Source organism: Capra hircus, chromosome 12 (assembly GCF_001704415.2).
Source record: "Capra hircus breed San Clemente chromosome 12, ASM170441v1, whole genome shotgun sequence".
Lineage (NCBI taxonomy): Eukaryota > Metazoa > Chordata > Mammalia > Artiodactyla > Bovidae > Capra > Capra hircus.
In genome coordinates, this window is record NC_030819.1 from 77,230,338 (window position 1) to 77,235,710 (window position 5,373).

Genomic DNA, 5,373 nt, shown 5'->3' on the forward strand with positions numbered 1-5,373 from the left:
AAGGAAAATTTTGCTAAAACTATGAGGCTGTCTCCATATGAGATTATTTATCCTCCCTACTAAGCAAATTTAAGTCTCCTTTGAATTCTTTTCTTTCTTATTTTAAACACTATTGTTTAGCATATATTGAGTAAATATATTAACTTATTTCATTTAACAGCTTAATTAATTGTGTACTTTATGAAACATCCCTTGTTCGTGTTTATTGCCCAAACCTACTTTTGTTGTTCAGTCACAAAGTTGTGTCCAATTCTTTGCAACTCCATCAACTGCAGCACACAAGGTTTCCCTGTCCTTCACTATCTTCCAGAGTTTGTTCAAACTCGTGTCCACTGAGTCAGAGATACCATCCAACCGTCTCATCTCTGTTGTCCCCTTCTCCTTCTACCCTCAAACTTTCCCATCGTCAGACTCTGTTCCAATGAGTCAGCGTCCCTGATAGCTCAGTTGGTAAAGAATCTGCCTTCAATGCAGAAGACCCAAGTTCGATTCCTGGTTTGGGAAGATATGCTGGAGAAAAGATAGGCTACCCACTCCAGTACTTTCGGGCTTCCCTGGTGGCTCAATTGGTAAAGAACCTATCTGCAATGTGGGAGACATGGGTTCTATCCCTGAGTTGGGAAGATCCCTCGGAGAAGGGAAAGGCTACCCACTCCACTATTCTGGCCTGGAGAATTCCATACACTGTATAGTCCACGGGGTCCCAAAGAGTCAGACAGGACTGAGCGACTTGCACATCACTTGAATCAGATGGCCAAAGTATTGGAGCTTCTGCTTCAGCTTCAGTCATTCCAATGAATATTCAGAGTTAATTTCTTCTAGGAATGACTGGTTTGATCTACTTGCTGTCCAAGGGACTCCCAAGAATCTTAGCTAGCACCACAGTTTGAAAGCATCAATTCTTTGAGTTTCACTGGTGGTTCAGATGGTAAAGAATCTGCCTGCAATGCAGGAGACCAGGGTTCCATCCCTGGGTCAGCAAGATCCCCTGGAGAAGGGTATGGCAACCCACTCCAGCATTCTTACCTGGAGAATTCCATAGAGAGAGGAGCCTGAGGGGCTACAGTCCATGGGGTCACAAAGAGTTGAACTTGACTGAGCAATTAACATTTTCAATTTCAGCTTTCTTTATAGTCCAACTCTCACATCCATACATGACTACTGGAAAAACACATGCCTTTGATTATACAGACCTTTATCAGCAAAGTGATGTATCTGCTTTTCAATACACTCTCTAGGTTTGTCATAGCTCTTCTTCCAAGGAGCAAATATCTTTTAATTTCATGGCTGTATACTAACACATATATATGGAATTTAGGAAGATGGCAATGACGACCCTGTATGCAAGACAGGAAAAAAGACACAGAAGTGTATAACGGACTTTTGGACTCAGAGGGAGAGGGAGAGGGTGGGATGATTTGGGAGAATGGCATTCTAACATGTATACTATCATGTAAGAATTGAATCGCCAGTCTATGTCTGACGCAGGGTGCAGCATGCTTGGGGCTGGTGCATGGGGATGACCCAGAGAGATGTTATGGGGAGGGAGGTGGGAGCGGGGTTCATGTTTGGGAACGCATGTAAGAATTAAAGATTTTAAAATTTAAAAAATAAAAAACTATATATATTAAAAAAAACAAATAAATAATTTCATGGCTGCAGTCACCATTCTCAGTCATTTTGGAGCCTAGGAAAATAAAGTCTGTTACTGTTTCCATATTTTCTCCATCAATTTGTCATGAAATGGTGGAATTAGATGCCATGATCTTAGATTTTTGAATGCTGAGTTTTATGCCAGCTTTTTCACTCTCCTCTTTCACCTTCATCAAGAGGCTCTTTACTTCCTCTTTGCTTTCTGCCATTACAGTGGTGTTACTTACATATCTGAGGTCGCTGATATTTTCCCCTGCAATTTTGATTCCAACTGGGGATGTGTCTGCTGTTGAAAGTAAAGTTCAGTGGTGTAAATATTGCATAGCAATCTGGAATATTAGGTCCATGAATCAAGGTAAATTGGTTGTTGTCAAGCAGGAGATGGCAAGAATGAACATCAAAATTTTAGGAATCAGTAAAGTAAAATGGATAAGAATGGGAGAACTTAATTTAGAGGGCCATTATATTTGCTATACTGAGCAAGAACCCCTTAGAAGAAATGGAATAGTCCTCATAGTCAACAAAGGAGTCTAAAACGCTGTACCTGGGTGCAGTCTCTAAAACAACAGAATGAGCTCAGTTCTTTTCCAAGGCAAACCATTCCACATTATAGTAATCTCAGTCTATGCCCCAACTACTAATGCCAAAGAGCTGAAGTCAAATGGTTCTTTGAAGACCTACAAGACTTTCTAGCACTAATACACAAAAGAGATATCCTTTTCATCATAGCAGATAAGAATGCAAAAATAGGAAGTCAGGAGATGGCTGGAGTAACAAACTTGTTACTTTGTAACAACTTCATTGTTACAAAATGAAGCAGGGCAAAGGCTAATAGACTTTTGCCAAGAGAACACGTTGGTCACGGCAAGCACCCTCCTCCAATAACAAAAGTGATGACTCTGCACATATGTCACTATCACCAGATGGTCAATACCTAAATCAGATTCATTGTATTCTTTGCAACTAAAGATGGAGAAGCTCTATAATGTCAAAAAATAAAAAAACAAGACCTGGAGCTGACTGTGGCTCAGATCATGAGCTCCTTAATGCAAAATTCAGACTTAAATTGAAGAAAGTCAATAAAACCACCAAGCCATTCAGGTATGACCTAAATGAAATCCCTTATGATTATACAGCAGAAGTGACAAATAGATTAAAGGGATTAGATCTGACAGACGGAGTGTCTGAAGAACTGTGGATGGAGGTGTGTGACATTGTACAAGATACAGTGACTAAAACCATCCCAAAGAAAAAGAATTGCAAGAAGGCTAAATGATTGTATCAGGAGGTCTTACAAATAGCTAAGAAAAGAAGAGAAGTGAAAGGCAAAGGAGAAAGTGAAAGATATACCCCCAATGAATGCAGAGTTCCAAAGAATAGCAAGGAGATAGAGGAAAACAAAGAAATAGAGGAAAACAATAGAATGGGAATGACTAGAGATCTCTTCAAAAAAATTAGAGATACCAAGGGAACATTTCATGGAAAGATGGTCACAATAAAGGACAGAAATGGAAAAGACTTAACAGAAGCAGAAGATGTTAAGAAGAGGTGGCATGAATACACAGAAAAACTGTACAAAAAAGGTCTTAAAGACCTGGATAATCACAATGGTATGGTTACTCACCTAAAGCCAGGCATCAGTGCAAAGTCAAGTGGCATTAGGAAGTATTACTGTGAACAGAGTTAGTGGAGGTGATGGAATTCCAGCTGAGCTATTTCAAATCCTAAAAGATGATGCTGTTAAAATGCTGGACTCAATATGCTATCAAATTTGGAAAACCTGAAGTCACTAGAGGCACTCAAATTAGTAAATATTTTGAGTAAAGGCAGCTGAGATTCCATTTGGAAAGAATAATTTGAGTTAAGAATAGTTTTTGACCACTGAGAGATGTTGTGGGGAGGGAGGTGGGAGGGGGGTTCATGTTTGGGAACGCATGTAAGAATTAAAGATTTTAAAATTTAAAAAATAAAAAAAAATTAAAAAATTTAAAAAATTTAAAAAAATTAAAAAAAAATAAAATCAGATTTAAAAAAGAAAAAAATAAAAAAAAATAAAAAACAAACAAACACTGTGACTGGAGATTTAGACAAAAAAAAAGACAAATAAATGTGTGTGTATGTACACGTGTGCACACCTGCCTATGTGTATATTTAAAACCAGAGGGATACTGTGAGTTCTGTTTCTAACCCTTGAAGGAGGTCACACTTGGACGTAGATTAAGTAAATTGTTGGACTATATTAGCAGTGAAAACTACCGTTTTGATTTTCACATTGATAAGTGGTGGCAGGAAATTTTGTGAAATTTCTCATCATAATCTCATTCTGTCTTTTCTGCTGACAAACATATTTTCTAACAAACCTGGCATAGCTTTACCTTGTAGTGATGAGTCATTACTTCATTGGTTTCATACACAATAGCACAAGCACTAATAAAGAAAGAGTTTTGAATTCACTTAACTAATGACCCATTACATTCAGCAACCTACTCAAAATTGAAATTAAGCAGACTGATTATTTGTTTACATATATTATAATATATAGATGGAATAGAGAATCTTTACTCTGAATTAATAAATCTCTTTTGGAAATAGAACCAGATTAATTAATTTAAAATCTGTGTTGTTTAGCCTGGATTCAGTTTCAAGTTTTCATGAAAAAACAACTTCTCATACAAATTTGTTTACATTACTTTGTCTAAATCACCCAATTCCAGCATTTGAACAATCCGCTCAAAATAGAAATCTAGCTGACTGACTATTCATGTAACTCTACTTATAATATATAGAGAGAATTGAATAGAAAATCCTTGCTTTGAGATATTATTTCTCTTTTGAAACTTGAGCATGCTTACATCAGTTAGATTTTTCAAATATTTACTTATGTATTTGATTTTGGCTGCACCAGGTCTTCATTGCTTTGCTCGCTGTCTCTGGTTGCGGTGAGCGGGGTCTACTCTTCACACTTCTTATTGCAGCAGCTTCTCCCACTGTGGAGCGCAGGCTCTGGGGTGCACTGGCTTCAGTAGCTGTGACACATGGACTTAGTTGCTCCGAGGCACGTGGAGTTGTCCCGGACCAAGGATTGATTGAACGCATGTCTCCTGCATTGTCAGGCAGATTCTTATGCACTGTGCCACCAGGGGAGTTTCATATATTAGATTTTAAGATGTTTCAATTTGAATTTATTTTCAAATTTCAGCTTACAGGAGAAAGGCTTTGCACATAAATCCTGTTTAAATTGTTATGTTTAAATTACCCGCTCCCAGTATTTGAACACGTTAAAAAGTTAAACTCTTGATCTATTTTGCCTAATCTGTATAATGGGGCTAGCAATAGTCATTACTGCATAGGCTCTTGTGTATATGAAATTAGAGGCAAAATAAATGCATCAATATATGGTATAGAGCAATCACTCAATATTTGTTAATATTTGCTATTGTTAGCACCATCATCATCATTTTATTAAAGCTAGTTGCAAATAATTTATATAATTTAAAATAAGTTCCTTAGGGTCATTATAGAAAGGCTTTATTATTATTTAGAGACTGATCAAATGTTTGAAGGCAATAAATTAAAATAAAAGATGGACTTTTTCCATACTCATTGGACTGGAGCTCCTGTTTAGGCTGTCAAATAGAAAACTACAAAATGGATAACAAGCACTATAAAAAGAATGTTGTTCTGATAGCTCACAGTAAGGATACGTACACTGACCTGCAA

General features: G+C 37.3%; 1 non-coding gene across 1 annotated transcript; it reads left to right on the top strand.

Annotated features, from left to right (window-relative positions):
* On the top strand, window positions 433–504 carry TRNASTOP-UCA. Its single transcript has one exon. It is a non-coding gene; the product is annotated as a tRNA-Sec (tRNA).